Below are 17,087 nucleotides of genomic sequence, written 5' to 3'. Positions count from 1 at the left end.
TTTGCAGCCATTAACAATTTAGCAGAGATTAGATTCTCAGATTTATTATTGAGAGGAGTTGTCAGGGTGATTTGGCCCCAGCATCTGTCACCCCATTGCCTGCCAGGTCTCCTGTTCTCATCACTCCGTAGGGGTCTGCCTGAAACTGGGAACTTGGTCTACTAGGAAATAATTGGGCACTTAATGAATAATAATCAATATTGTTTTACATAATTTTGACTTAAGAGAAAGGGTAGGAGAAGGATTTCCATGGTAATGGTACTCTGTGTGTGTGTGTGTGTGTGTGTGTGTGTGTGTGTCTGCTAGGTTTGGGCTGATTAATCATGCTCTACAGAAGTCTTACAATTTTATGACAAAGCATCTACTCTTTTAATGAGGTCAGAAAGTGGATCATGTAAAATACATACAAATGTAATGCAAAGCTAGCAATAGAAAGAGTTGCATTCAAGTAATCATAGGTAGGCTAAGAATTTTCTATACTAATATGAAAACATTTTGATATATCATACAGGGAACAAAAACCTATCATTTATGTGAAGATTGGTATTAGATCTTGAAGAGTTTCAGCAGATTGAACAGAAACAGGACAATGCAAGAAGGGGAAGTGACTATAAACAGAACAGAAACTGTTTTGACATTAGGAAGAATTCACTTTGTTTATACTTGTAAGGAGTTGACATAAAATTCTAGATCTATGTAACACAGCTACTATGCTGTAATCAGAACTCTATATTTAATTGTGAAATGTCTGTTTGCTTAGATGACATACCTAGTAAATGGCACATGATACATTTCATACTGTGGTGTAAGTAATACTCAAATAAACCTTTAAAAAATTATTATGAAAGCATAGGATAAAACAATCTACTTAGATAATACTTTACATTTTTTTTCACTTCTTTTATTTTAAGAATATGATGAAACCAATAAAATCCCCCTCTCAAGAAAAGTATGGTTTAATGAAAACTTTTCTACTGCAATGAGTAGATTATCGAATAATAATTATGAAGAATTATGTCTCTATTATTCATCAATGATAAATTTCTTCATCAATTTCTTACCATATACAACTTAGTAGATTATCAAATACTTTCAATGAAGAATTATGTCTCTGTCATACTTCATGAATGAAAATTTTTTTCATCCATTTCTTATATACAATTTAGGCTACTAAAAAGGTAAATTTAAGTTTCATTAAAAAATAAGCTTCAATGAACTGTGTTCATCAGACAAGTTGATACTCATTCAGTGGATTATTTATGGAGTACAGGGTACTAGTACTGCTGTTCTAATCACTGAAGATACAAAAATGGACAAATAAAGCTCTTCTTCATGGATATTTTGTCCAAGTAAAAGGAGACAGAGTTTTTACTCTGTTCCGTCATGGCCCTTTCCACCAACTAATATGGCATGTTAGTTGGTGGAAAGGGCCATGAAGGAGCAGAGTAGGAATGCAGGGCTGGGCATGGTGGCTCATGCCTGTAATCCCAGCACTTTGGGTGGCCGAGGCAGGTGGATCACCTGAGGTCAGGAATTTGACACCAGCCTGTCCAACATGGTGAAACCCCATCTCTACTAAAAATACAAAAATTAGCTGGGCATGGTGGTGTATGCCTGTAGTCCCAGCTAGTCGGGAGACTGAGGCAGGAAAATTGCTTGAACCCAGGAGGCAGAGGTTGCAGTGAGTGGAGATCATGCCAATGCACTCCAGCCTGGGTAACAGACTCTGAGGTTCCATCTGAAAAAAAAAAAAAAAAAAAAGAAAAGAATGCAGGTATAGGGGTAGTTATATAAGGTGGTAAGGGACACTTGGGCAGAGATTTAAAGACAATGCAAAAGAAGCAAGATGTGTGAACACTTGAAGAGGTTTAGCACATGCAAGTAGGTGAGCATATACGTCATGCGTGTTCCAGGGACTGAAAGGTTAGTTTCTTTGTAGTGAAATGATCAAAGGGGCAAATTGTTAGGAGATGGGGTTAGAAAGGTAGGTGAGTGAATGTTCATTTAGAGCCTAAAAAGGCAGTGAGATTTAGGGGATTAAGACTTTGTTTTTGGACTTGGTAGCTATGCGTTTCTGATCAGATCTTAGTGGAGATGTGAAGTAGACAACTGGATGTACTAGTCTGAAATTCATGGGAGAGATATCATTGCTATAGATGAAAATTTATGAGTCATCATGGTATATAAAGTCTTTAGACTGGATGAAATCACTTCGGAGGTAGGTGTAGGAAGAGAATAGATGATGTTTGATGACTGAGCCATGGGGCATGCCAGAGGATCCAACAGAGGGTATAAAAAGAAGTGAGCAGGGAGATAGGGAAAGCTGCCCCAGAAGCAAAGTGACAAGGGTTTAGAAGGAAGAGGGAGGGTTTATTGCTCCTACACTGCTAGTAGATTAAGATGAGAAGTGATAATTGAGTGTAGGATTTGCAGCATGGAGATACCTAATTTCCTTCATAAGAAGAATTTGTGTGTCCTTATCAAAGAACAAAAAATAGTGTAAATGAGTAAATGAAGTGAAAAAAATAAAAGGCAGCCTTTTAAAAGTGGTTTTGTTATAAAAATAAGCAAGAAATGGCTAATAATTAGAGCAGGATATAGGAATAAAAAAGGATTTTTTTTTTTCTTTGAGATGGACATTTTTGTATGCTGTGGGAACAACTAGTAGAGAACAAGTAACTGATGATGCAGGAAAAAAGAGATACTCAGAAGGGATCTAGTGCAGGAGAGAGGATTTGGCCCTAGATCAGAGGATAAGTATTTCTTCCCCAAAAAGAGAGGGGAGACAGAGCATTTGGCTTCAAGTAGACCCAGATAGGTTGGTAAACTTGATGTTCAGAGCTCTAGGGAATTTTGCCTTGCTCTCATCTGCATTCCCAATGAAATAAAAAGCAGCTGAGAATTTAGAAAGATGAATTGGTACTTGAGATGTGAGGAAAGAGAAGTTTTGAAACAGTTGCCTAGAAGGGAGTGAAAGAGAACTGATTTGCACTGAGTTTTCTAATAAGTACTAGCAAGTTCACTCAGGCTTATGATTATGAATTTAAACGAGACAAATTAGCAAAGTTGCTGGGTTTTCTCCAGCCATGGTTAGTTGCCTGGTGCGGGTGCTGAGTTGGCCTAGGGTTCTGTTTCGCTGGGGTTGGCATTTTGTACAGCCAAAACAACCGAGAGTGATGGCCGTCAGAGCTCGGAGTGAATACAGCAGAGTGATTCTAATAGGAGCCACGGACTCTGATCTGGGTAAGCATTAGACTGTGAGCAATAGTCTTATACTTGATTTTAACTTTAAGAATCACAAGGACTGAAAACCCTGACTCATAACAGGGTGTGTTAAGGGCAAACACAACTAGAACTCAGTTTGCTGTGTTGTACAGAAATTTTCCATTTTTGTTTTAGTTGAATTCCTGTCTGTAATTTCTTGACTCTTAAGACAATGATAGCATCTTAGGTGAGGTATACATTTTTGATAAAGCAATCTCAGAAATATATTTTAAAAATAAAATTTAAAGCTGTCAGAATAGAAATAAGTATAAGAGAGCTTACAGTGTTTTCAAGTCCTTTCCTTATCATTAAAGAGACATTTAAATGATTTTGTTACATCTGACTCCAACTTTCAGATATGCATACTTCCTCTGGCATTGAAAATAGGAATAAAAAGTAGAAATTGAATAAAAATCTTATCCTCAAAGAGCTATACTAGCATTGTTTTCTTTCTAATATGGACTTAATGTCATTAATGACTCCATTTTTTTTCTCCAATGAATCCAGTTTATTATTGCTCATTTTCCCTGCCTTGTGCATGTGTTGTAAGTTTGCCCCCTTGTGGATGATTCTGGAACCATCAACATGATTTTTTTTTCTTCTTGGTTTTAGTAGGAAAAAAGATTGAAAGTGTAGATATTGTGGTAAATGGGAATTATTTTTAAAGAAATGTGGAGACTAACCAAAAGAGGTTCAAATTGTTGGACATTTACCTCTCTTCTATTAGTTTTCAAATTTGCTATTATGTTAAGGCCCCCACTAACTGAATTTGGAAATGATGATATTCAAAGAAGTTAAAATGTTAAAATTATCTTAAAAAATGAGAATCCAGAATGACAAAAGGGAGCTAGTCTCACTATTATTTAAACATTAAAAGTCTCAAACTTTTCAACTTAGTAGGATATGATGGCTTTCTTTAAATTAGCTTGAGATTATATAAATATAAATACAAGGCAGGCCGCAATTGATTAATCTTCACTTGCTAGGGTTGCATATGGAACTATACAAATTATGAGAAATCCCATTGTTGATATTGTGCATACATCAATGAGTCTGACCTTTTATTAATAGTTTTCTGTACCATATTAGAAAAAAATAAATGCACTTAACTAAGCATTTGTGACTTGGCTCCTAGAGAGCAAGAAGTAGCATAAAACAATCATTAATTTTTATTCACTATTTTATTTATGAAATATTATCTATTGATCACTTACTATGTGCTTGGAACTATTTTATATTCCAGGAATAAGACCCAGTTTCTTTCCTCAAAATAGTTGCAATCCAATGGGGAACAAATCACAATAAAGTGTTATAAATTTTGCTGCAGAATTTTGTACATAATATGAGTATAAGCAACACATTTTAAGTTAATTCTAGAAGAGTAGTTAGGGAAAGCATCATAGAAGAGAAGACCTGAGCTGCCTTGTGAAGTGTTTAATAGTTGAAGAGTGAGAGCCAAGGGATACAAAGCAGAGGAGTTTAGCCTGAGGAAGGAAATACACACAGAGGTAATCATGTGGTTTATTCACCAGTTCTTATTGTGTACACCTGCTGGTAACTTCATCATCATCCTTATCATGCTGGCACTAGTGAATACAAACTTACTGCCACAAGTCAAATAAGCTCTTATTATGTAGTACCTAAATGTTTTTTACCATCCACTTTATATTACAATTATTCTCACTTTACACACAAGAAAATGAAACTTTAGATAGATTAAGTTACTTGCTTGAGCTTAGGTGTTACACTTTGAACTTTATGCTCTGAACCTCTGCACTTTGCTAGCTAGAATGATTTGCCCATAGTGAGAACTCAAATAGTGGTTAGTAAGCATACTAATTTCATAAAAAGCAAAGCGAAGTGTTCCACTTTGATGTTTATGATGCAGGTTAGCGAATATGCTTAAGGGCTTATAGATGAGTAATCAAGATGAGAAATGCTCAAATAATAGGGAAAATTGTATTATGCATGTATAGTGGCAAAAAAGAATCCTTCCTAATATCTAATTTCTAGTTCATAGCATGATATTTATACTAACACAGTTAGGCAACATCAATGGGGCGTTCCCTTCTCCTTTGTGACAGGGCAATGTTGTCGATGCATAGAAAGAAAATTGACATTACCCGTACACTGCAGATAAGTGCACATTATAACTCTTTAGGAATAAAACCCATTGGGATTTTTTTCATTTTATTTGTCAGCTGGTATATATGAATCATTTTAGGTGAAGAATTATTGCCTGATTGCAGATACTATGTTTGAATTTTCTACAGATAACAATAAACAACCTCTTCCAGTTTTAAAATACCATATCTGACAAATGAGTTGTTATGCTAAAGAGAGGAATCAATGCCATAATGTGTCTGGAATCTAAAATAAATAAGAAGTAGCTAAAGGAACTTGGAATAGATGAAATGAAACAAGACAAGGTGGGAACTAGGTGGCAGCTCTAAAATATTTGAAGCATTGTCCTGTGGAAAAAAGGTTAGGCTGTTTCAAACAGAAGAAGTTAGACCAGTGAGCCAGGCTTAACTTCATAAAAGGATGAACATTTTAATGATTGGAACCTTTCAAGAAATAAAATAGACCACATTTTAAAATTATAAACTCCCTGTCTCTGAATATTTCAGCAGAGGTTGAAACTAAGAAGTTGAGAAAGTAAATTCTAAGGACATTTGCAGTGAGAAAATTCTATGGTTTTCTAACTCCTCATAAATTTATGTAGTTCATGCATTCCACTCATCATGACACTTAATTGTATAAGGTTTTGAAAAGCCATTGTTCAAAGCTGACTGTTTCCTCTGCCACACCTTATGAATCTTTTGTAAATATTATCTTCTACATCAAATTTGTAATATTCCTAAACAAGATGCTTTTCTTCATAGGAAATTTTCAAACTAAGTTTTTACTAACTGTATTATTAAGCTTAATGTACCAAAACACTTCATACATAAAGTCATGAGTTGCCATATGGCCTTTACTCAGCTTTCTCAGTGTTTATATTTTACATAACCACAGTACAATTATGGAAGTCAGAAAATTTGCACTGATACCATTCTATTAACTGCTTTACAGACTATATTCAAATACTGCCTATTGTCTCTCGGTCTAGGTTCATATCCAGGTTCACTTATCTCAGTTATTTGCTATACCTCCTCATTCTCCTTCAATCTAGGATAGTTTTTCAGTCTTTCATGACCTTGAGTTTATGGAGAATCCTAGGCAGTTATTTTGTAGAATCTCCTTCAATTTGAGTTTCATATGTTCTCATGGTTAGACTGAGGTTATGCGATACCTGGCAGGAGCACCAAAGGAATGATGTTATGCCCGTCTCAGTGTGCCATATTAGGGAATACAAGAAATCCATATGTCTCATTACTGGGTGGTATTAGCTTTGATGACTTGTTTATAAGGATAGCAGCAAAATTACTATTTTACCCTTTAATATGCATTTTCTGGGGAGATAATTTTAGATTGTTCAATTATTCTATTTCTTATTTCATCCTCCCATACCAATTTTAGAAACTGCCAATAATTCCTGCTTCCACCAGTTACTTTGGTGTTTCACAAATGGTCATTTTCTATTCCCACAATTCCTTCAACAGTTATTAATTATAAGTTAACTATATGGAAGCACTGTTCCTTTCCCCTCATTTGCAAATTTATTTAATTATTTATATCTGTATGCTTATGGATATTTATTTTATTCTCTGTGTTAAAATCAATTACAATTATTAATTATATCATTGCTCAATTTATTCCAGATTTTATCACTGGACTCCCTCAAATCATCTCCTGTGTTTTTTTTTTTACAGGGCCGTACAATTTTTTTAGTAGTACTTTCTTTTCTCACACCACAGAATGTTCCAGGCCTATCTTTTACTTTTCCTGTCCCAGTTCTTAATCCATCATTTCTCCAAGGAGTTCTGGTTCCTTGAATTAGATACTAACAATTATAGGATGGGCATGGTGGATCATGCCTATAATTCCAGCACTTTTGGAGGTCTAAGTGGGAAAATTGCTTGAGTCTGGGAGTTTGAGACCAGCCTGAGCGATACGGCAAAACCCCATCTCCACCAAAAAAAAAAAACTAGGTGTGGTGGAACACACCTGTAGCCCCAGCATCTTGGCAAGAGTTATATTCATTACTACCCAAGTTACCCAATTGCCATATAAGCAGACAAAACTAGCATACACACATAAACATCTGTTTTTAAATTTATATGAACGTATGTGTATATATAGATATCTATATGATTATCTGTATAAAAGTATGAGTTCAAATGGATACCTGGATTCCAGTCCAACTCAGGGTTTATTTTGCCCTCCTCTCTCACTCTTTCTCTATTTGTCACTTCCTTTTTTTTTTTTTTTTCTTAATTTCAGTTCTGGGATACATGTGCAGAATGTGCAGGTTTGTTACATAGGTATACACATGCCATGGATGTTTGCTGCACCCATCAACCCGTCATCTACATTAGGTATTTCTTCTAATGCTATCCTTCCCCTGTAATCTGCATTAGGTATTTCTCCTAATGCTATGCTTAACCAGCCCCTCACCCCCTGACTGGCCCTGGTGTGTGATGTTCTCCTCTCTGTGGCCCTATGTTCTCATTGTTCAACTATAACTTAGAAGTGAGAACATGTGGTGTTTGGTTTTCTGTTCCTGTGTTACTTTGCTGAGAATGATGGTTTCTAGCTTCATCCGTGTCCCTGCAAAAGACGTGAACTCATCCTTTTTTATGGCTACATAGTATTCCATGGTGTATATGTGCCACATTTCTTTATCTAGTCTATCACTGATGGGCATTTGGGTTGATAGCAAGTCTTTGCTATTGTGAATAGTGCTGCAATAAACATACTTGTGCATGTGTCTTCATAGTAGAATGACCCAGTAATGGGATTGCTGGGTCAAATGGTATTTCTGCTTCTAGATCCTTGAGGAACCACCACACTGTCTTCCACAATGGTTGAACTAATTTATACTCCCACCAGCAGTGTAAAAACATTCCTATTTCTCCACATACTCTCCAGCATCTGTTATTTCCTGACTTTTTAGTGATCATCATTGTAACTGGCATGAGATAATATCTCATTATGGTTTTGATTTGCATTTCTCTAATGACCAGTGATGATGTGCTTTTCTTCACATGTGTGTTGGCTGCATAAATGTCTTCTTTTGAGATGTGTCTATTCATATCTATGCCCACTTTTTGATGGAGTTGTTTTTTTTCTTGTAAATTTGTTGACCTTTCTTGTAGATTCTAGATATTAGCCTTTTGTTAGATGGATAGATTGCAAAAATTTTCTCCCATTCCATAGATTGCCTGTTCACTCAGATGATAGTTTCTTTTGCTGTGCAGAAGCTCTTTAGTTTAATTAGACCCCATTTGTCAATTTTGGCTTTTGTTGCCATTGCTTTTGGTGTTTTCATCATGAAGTCTTTGCTGATGCCTATGTCCTGAATGGTATTGCCTCGGTTTTCCTCTAGGGTTTTTATGGGTTTAGGTCTTAGGTTTTAATCCATCTTGAGTTAATTTTTAAAAACTTTGATGGAATGTATCTCAAAATAGTAAGAGCTATTTATGACAAATCCACAGCCAATATCATACTGAATGTGCAAAAGCTGGAAGCATTCCCTTTGAAAACTGGCACAAGACGGATGCTCTCTCTCACCACTCCTACTCAACATAGTATTGGAAGTTCTGGCCGGGGCAATCAGGCAAGAGAAAGAAATACAGGTATTCAAATAGGAAGAGAGGAAGTCAAATTGTCTCTGTTTGCAGAATTCAGAATTCTAGACATTATTGTATACGTAGAAAACTCCATCATCTCAGCCCCAAATCTCCTTAAACTGATAAGCAACTTCAGTAAAGTGTCAGGATACAGAATCAATGTGCAAAAATCACAGGCATTTCTATACATCAATAATAGACAAACAGCCAAATCATGGGTGAACTCCAATTCACAATTGCTATAAAGAGAATAAAATACCTAGGAATACAAGTTACAAGGGATGTGAAGGACCTCTTCAAGGAGAACTACAAACCACTGCCCAAGGAAATAAGAGAGGACACAAACAAATGGAAAAACATTCCATGCTCATGGATAGGAAGAATCAACATCGTGAAAATGGCCATAGTGCCCAAAATAATTTATAGATTCAATGGTATCCCCTTCAAGCTATCATTGACTTTCTTCACAGAATTAGAAAAAACTACTTTAAATTTCATACGGAACCAAAAAAGAGCCCATATAGCCGAGACAATCCTAAGCAAAAAGAACAAAGATGGAGGCATCATGCTACATGACTTCAAACTATACTATAAGACTACACTAACCAAAACAGCATGGTACTGGTACCAAAACAGATATATAGACTAATGAAACAGAACAGAGGCCTCAGAAATAATGCCACACATCTACAACCATCTGATCTTTAACAAACATGACCAAAACAAGCAATGGGGAAAGGATTCCCTATTTAATAAATGGTGTTGGAAGAACTGGCTAGCCATATGCAGAAAACTGAAACTGGAGCCCTTCCTTACACCTTACAAACTTCTTTAACAGTGAGAAACTGATTCTCATGATCCACATTCTATTTACTTATTTGTTCAGTCCTAGAATACACATGATAATTTAAGAATTGTGAAAATACATTTAATAAGTTGATATGGTCTGGCTGTGTGTCCCCATCCAAATTGCATGTTGAATTGTAATTCTCAGTATTGGGGAGGGAGCTGGTGGGAGGTGATTGGATCATGGGCAGATTTCCCCCTGGCCATTCTTGTGATAGTGAGTTCTCAGAAGATCTTGTTGTTTAAAGGTGTATAGCACTTCCCTGCTCTCTCTCTGTCTGTCTCTCTCCTGCCACCGTGTGAAGAGGGTGCTTGCTTCCTCATCACCCTTCTGCCATGATTGGAAATTTCCTGAGTCCTCCCAGCATGCTTCCTGTATAGCCTGTGGCACTGTGAGTCAATTAATCCTCTTTTCTTCATAAATTACCCAGTCTCAGGTTGCTCTTTGTAGCAGTGTGAAAATGAACTAACACACAATTACAGTATTTGTGTACAATTCTTTTTGTCTTTAGCTTTACAGTATGTGTAAGCTCAAAACTGTATGGTCAATATACTGTTTCCTAAAGTTTAGGTTAGTTTTTCTGCATTTCAGTGTAATTTTGTTATTTGTTTGTAATAAAGTTAGGCTCACTTGTTACAGTTTATGTTCCATGTTGAGATCTTTCCAAATACTGCTTGATTTTAAATATTTATTTACCTGGAAATGTAAGATTTTCCATTGTTTTAATGTCAGGATTATACAAAAAGGTATACCCATAGAAATGTCACTCCTTCTCATTCCTTCTACTCCTTTCCCATTCTACTTTTCTTTTTGCCCAGTTTCTATCTGCTTCCTGCAGATAATCAATTGCACTAATTTCTGGTTTATCCTTTCTACATTTCTTTTTGCACAAATTAGCAGATATATGTGCATTTTCTTACATTCCCTTTTTTGTTACATGGGAGGTGATATATTTGTAGATACTCAAATGTACTTTGCCTTTAAGGTATTGTGGCACTCTATATCATTTGATATTCTGCAAATCTTTTTTCTCTCAGTGAATGGCATCACGGTTTGTATACTGACTCAAAGCAAAACCTAGGAATAAGCCTTTATTCTTTACTTTTTTTCATTTCTAACATAGAATACATTAGTGAGTTCTCTATAATCTGTATTCAAGTGTATATATATTATATAAAATATATATTATGTCTCTTCATTTTCATAGTCACTAACTTAGTCTATGCTACTGTAATTTCTTCCTTGTTCTACTTTGAAAAATTTTTATGTAAAATACCATACAAATCTGATCATTTCAACTATTTTTTCAAAGCTATTTAATGGCTTTCACTTGCATCTAAAATAAAATCAAAATCCTTAGCCTTGTAGATTTTAGCCCCTATCAATCCTCCCAACTGCATCTTGTCTGCATTTCCTTCATGCAGGTATTCGATTGTTTACCCAGATATGCTCTAAGATTTTCCATTGCAGGACTTTTTAGTAGCTAGCTTTTTCATGTAATATTCTTATTCCTCCTCTTTATCTTGCTGCTTCTTATTTTGTTTCAGCTTTAATGTCACCTCCTCCTAAATATCTTTGCTGCCACCTTTTCTGAAATAGGTTACCACACCTTCAGTCATTCTTTAATCAGTTTGTGTCCTTCACAGCAACTCATATAAGTAATAAAATGTAGAAATTTAGGTTGATATGTAATTTGTTGTACATAACTTTGGGGTATATGTGATATTTTGATACTTGCGTACAAGGTACAATGATCAAATCAGAGGAACTGGTGTGTCCAGAATTTGTGGGTTCTTGGTCTCACTGACTTCAAGAATGAAGCTGCAGATCCTTACGGTGAGTGTTACAGTTCTTAAAGATGGTGTGCCTGGAGTTTATTCCTTCAGATGTTCAGATGTGTCCAGAATTTCTTCCTTCTGGTGGAATCATGGTTTCGCTGGCTTCAGGCGTGAAGCTGCAGAACTCCGTGGTGAATGTTACAGCTCTTAAAAGCGGCGCGTCTGGAGTTGTTCATCTCTCCTGGTGGGTTCGTGGTCTTGCTGACTTCAGGTGTGAAGCTGCAGACCTTTGTGGTGAGTGTTACAGCTCATAAAGGTGGTGCGGAGCCAGTGAGCAGCAGAGAAGATTCCCCCCCCCCCCCCAACCTGCTGTATTCCCTTATCTGGCCCCACCCACATCCTGCTGATTGGTCCATTTTGACAAGGTGCTGATTGGTGCATTTACAATCCCTGAGCTAGACACAGAAGGCTGATTGGTGCATTTACAATCCTCTAGCTAGACATAAAAGTTCTCCAAGTCCCCACTAGATTAGCTAGACACAGAGCACTGATTGGTGTGTTTACAAACCTTGAGCTGGACACAGAGTGCTGATTGGTGCAATTACAATCTAGTTAGACATAAAAGTTCTCCAAGTCCCCACCCTACTCAGGAGACCAGCTAGTTCCCTTAGGGGATCCCGCACCAGGGCCGGGGGCGGACCTGCCCACCAGTTCTGAGGCGGGCACCTGCACTCCTCAGCCTTTGGGTGGTCGATGGGACCTGGGGCCATGGAGCAGGGGGTGGCACCTGTGGGGGAGGCTCGGGCCTGGCAGGAGCCCACTGTGGGGCTGGGGGTGGGGTGGGCTCTGGCACGGTGGGCTGCAGGTCCAGAGCCCTGCCCTGCGGGGAGGCAGCTGACGCCCAGGGAGAATTCGGGTGCCGTGCAGGTGGGCCGCCGGTGCTGGACCCAGCGTGACCTCTGCAGCTACTAGCCCCAGGTGCTAAGCCCCTCAGTGCCCGGGCCAGGGACGCTGGCCCCCTGCTCCGAGTGCAGGGCCCACCGAGTCCACGCCCACCCGGAACTCACGCTGGCCGGTGAGTCCTGCGTGCCGCCTGAGTTCCTGCCGGGGGCTCTCCCTGCATACCTCCCTGCAAGCAGAGGGAGCCATCTCCTGTCTCAGTCAACCTAGAGAGGGGCTCCCACAGTGCAGTGGCGGGCTGAAGGGCTCCTCAAGCCCTTCCAGAGTGGACACGGAGGACAAGGAGGCGCCAAGAGCGAGTGAGGGCTGCCAGCATGCTGTCACCTCTCACTGGGATATCTATCACCTCAAACATTTAACTTTTATTCATGTCAGAAACATTTACAGTTCTTCACTTCTAGCTATTTTGAAATATACAATAAATTACTAACTAAAATTTCCCTTCTATACTATTAAATACTGGAATATATTTCTTTAACTGTATTTTTGTATGCTTTAACCAACTTATTTTTATTCCTTCCTTTTCTGTTCCCTTCCCATACCCTGGTAAACACCGTTCTTACTCTCCACCTCCAGGATACCATCTTTTCTGTTCCCACATTTGAATAAGAACATGCAATATTTGTCTTTCTGTGCTTGGCTTATTTCACTTAACATAATGTCTTCCAGTTCTATCCATGTTGTTGCAAATGACATAATTTCATTCTTTTTTAATGGCAGAATGGTATTCCATTGTGTAGATATACCACATTTTCTTTATGCATTCATCTATTGATGGCCACTTAAGTTGATTCCATACCTTGGTTCTTGTGAATATCATGCTGTAATAAGCATGAGTGTGCAAGTATCTCTTTAATATGCTGGCCTCCTTTCTTTTGGATATAAGCCCAGCAGTGGAATTGCTGGATAAATGGTAGTTTTATTTTTACTTTTTTGAAGAATCTCCATACTGTCTTCCATAATGGCTCTGCTACTTTACATTGCCACCAATAAAATGTAGACTTTTTAATATCAAAATGTAGCCAAAGTTTTCTTAAAAATGATATTAGTGAAAGCATTATATGATAAATTTTCTGAACTGTTCATTAACTTGAGAGGGAAATACCATCATGTATCTTTTGTTTTTCACATTAAAATGAACTCAGGCTCCTATTTGCCAGATTGTATATGTCAATATTCCTCTCTTATGGAAACCTTCTCTTCTGAATGATCTCAAAACTCCGGACTTTATGCATTTCAAGAGGCTAGCAGGCCAATATTTGCTTAAGTGTGACAAGGATGAACTCTGATCAGGTCCTTCCTGTCACTTCTTATTGATGCCATATTGGTAGCTGCAGACATATGGTCTTACATACCAGTTAGGTAATGCTATCAACAGATGGAGCCCTCACTGTTGATCCACATCTTTGTGCATCACATTGAGCTTCCAGAGTTTTGCTTATTTCTTATTGAGTGACCAAGAGTCACTGGACTCCCAGTGTTGCAATTTTTAGTGTTCATATAATTTATTCCCACAGATAACCATTGTCTGTGGCTCAACCAACCTAAAAAATTAGAGCTCTTTAGGCATTTGCTCCTGTGGATCAAGAGCCACTGACTATTTTATTTTCCTTCGGATCTATACAACAGGTATTTAGTTAGAAAACTTTATTTTTTAACATTTGAAACACATCTTCATGAGGGCTCATAACTAGATTGCATACAGGAGTTACTAAAAGTCATCTCTAAAAGTGATTTCTTACATAGAAATTTAAAATAATCACATCTAATAATATCCTAAAAATAAGATAAAATCACAATAAATATGAGTTTAAAATGTATAGGTATATAAAACTTTAGTATCTAAAAATATAAATATATTTATAATGTGTAAGTATGTATATGTATGTTTATACATATAAATATGTATGATATGTTGTCAATAGCATGTTTTGTGGACATTAAGAGATAATTTTTATTTTATTTTTAAATGTTTATGAAATTTTCTAAATGAACATACTTTACATTCATAAATATTGTAACATAGAATTACTTCCCTCAGTTGAAATACAGTAAATTTTAAATACACTCAGTTTGATTCATGATAAGAGGAAAGTGGTAGTTAATTGTACTGGAGACTACTGATTTTCCAGGTATTTACTATTTGTACAAATGCAAACTTGGATCTTGTCTTTTCTTGCAAGTTGAATTTTCATATTTGTAAGCATACACACACATACACACACACATACACACACACACACACACACGACCCACGATTGTTAATTGTCTTTTTTTTTTCCTTTTATTCTAGTGTGAGAAACTTAGGAAACACAGTCAAACCAAAAACAAGTAAGCTTTAAAAATACATTTGGATAGTATTCTCTTTCTCTGGAACATTCTTCTAATGTAATATTGTCATTAATGTCAGTACATATTAGATTTTTTTCTTGGAACATAAATGCATGGTGATGTAGTCATAGTAGAAATTGGAATCTAAGTTTTCAAATTCAAATTCTAACTTTAATCAACTGCAGTGTATCATCGTGATTAAAAGCATTGGAATTACAATCAGAGACATCTGGGTTGAGTCTAACTTTGCTCCTTACAAGGTTATCTTAGGTGTGAATCATTTATCTCTCTATGCCTTAATTAGTTCATTTATAAAATGGATATGTTAGAAGTATTATTCAGATTTAATGAAAGAAATGCATATAAGTGCTTAGTACGCATCAGGCAATTAACAAAGTGACTAGTTAACATTAGTTGGTATTATAATTACATTTTCTTTGCATATGTGCATGTTTCCATGATTTTCTTGTTATAAATTGTAAAAGCATAATTTCCCTTATAGGTGAGTTTTAAGATGTTAATAAGGCCATTTAAAATGTCTTGATATTATTTAATTTTCTATGCCTGGCACCAATATATGCCCTAGATTCATCATTATGAATCCAAACCTGTTGGTACAACTGTCAAGTAAGTTGCCAAAATGTTTTTGTTAACTGCCATTCATTGAACCTGAAATCCTAAGAAGGCTTTCTGATGTAGTAAGGCATCTATGTTTTATACTGTTTAAGAACTAATACCGTCACTGTTCTATTTTTATTATTAAAGATTAACCTTTTACTTTTTAAAGTACGAATATTGAATGTCCTGGAATGAGACAAACTATCTTTTGATCTGAAAAAGCATAGAGAGGCTCAATGCTGATGAAAGGTAGAAGACAAAGAAGAATAGGGGGAGCAGCATTCCTTCCTCCTTCACAAGAGGGACAGGATATCAGAGCTCTCCATACAGAAACTGAAGCATGCCTTTCTTTCTGAGATTTGAAAGGGAGAGATGCCCTACATTTAAATATCTAGAGTATATCTTCCATTTAAAAATGAACACAGCTAATCAACTAGAGAGGAAGAAGAGGGTAAAATAGCCTGTGAACAAGTCCTTTTTGTGGTGTTAAGTGAAACTAATTAGAATGAATACCACATATCTAATGAGTTTAAGAATTCCCCTTGGAAAAACTAACTGGTCTGTCCTTTACATAAAAAGAGTAGAGAGACCAGTGGGGTTATTTGCATGTAGTAGGGCGGATCTACTAACTGCCTGAATCATACTAATTTAATGGTCCTATTCAAAGTCTATCATTTTTTCATAATATGTATAATTTCATAAATGCAATATAGATTTATATATGTATACAATGTCAACAAGGAATCCCATCCGCAGTTCTTTGATTAGTCTCCTGACACATTTCCCTTCCCCACTCTCCAACTACTGACTGATAATTATTTTTAATTTTTGATTAAAGGAAAAATTGTAAATAGCACAATATTCTCGAGCTACTTAGAGGAATATTAGAAAGTCAGAATTTATGTTCATGTTTGCTTAACTCTTCATAAAGTTAATATTATCACTAAAATTTCTATTTTCTAAGTATTGACTGGATTCATTTAGATTATATTAATGGATTTATAATTTTAAAAGTTAAAACTTGATGCTGTTTCCTGTTACTGGCAAATATTTGATTTAAAGAATGTCTTTGTTAGCAATAGTTTATTTTACACATATAGGTCTTTTGAAATTATATTTTGAGTAAATTTTGCCATTAGGCTTAAAGATTGACCATTTTATTTTCTTTTTTACTAATCTTAGTAGTAGAAGTGTTTGTTTCAAATTATGCTGAAAAGCAAGGACGCTTTTTGTTATGTTTCAGGAGACTGTGTAGAAAGTTTCCATGGGATTAATGAATACTCACTAAAAAACAAGGAGCCTAGTATTCTGCTTCATAAGAAGCATTCCTCATCATTGTCACTCACGACCGTCTCATTGCTGAACCTGGTAGCTCTCAGAACTCACTTTCCAACCTGTTATGAGCATTTGGCACAGTCACTTTCTCCCTCCTTGAAGCACTTGCTACCTATAACTTCGATTCCACTCTCAGTTTCCCTCTGACTTCACTAATCACTTCATCTGGTTCTCTTCTTCCAAACGTTAGACCTCTTCTCTTTACCTAGAGGTCCTGCC

The 17,087-nt window shown here is 36.5% G+C and overlaps 1 long non-coding RNA gene across 2 annotated transcripts in view; it reads left to right on the top strand.

The window, feature by feature from the left end:
• Positions 1-2,913: 2,913 nt before the first annotated feature.
• The window catches only part of LOC123575224 (uncharacterized), a 270,178-nt gene continuing 256,004 nt past the window's right edge, over positions 2,914-17,087 (top strand). For both annotated transcript variants that reach the window (XR_006700425.3, XR_012416937.1), the window contains exon 1: positions 2,914-3,243. This is a non-coding gene — a long non-coding RNA (uncharacterized lncRNA). The remainder of the gene's footprint in view (positions 3,244-17,087) is intronic.

The sequence above is a fragment of the Macaca fascicularis genome, chromosome 8, assembly GCF_037993035.2.
Source record: "Macaca fascicularis isolate 582-1 chromosome 8, T2T-MFA8v1.1".
In the NCBI taxonomy this organism is placed as follows: Eukaryota; Metazoa; Chordata; class Mammalia; order Primates; family Cercopithecidae; genus Macaca; species Macaca fascicularis.
This window is presented reverse-complemented; position numbering and strand designations above follow the sequence as displayed.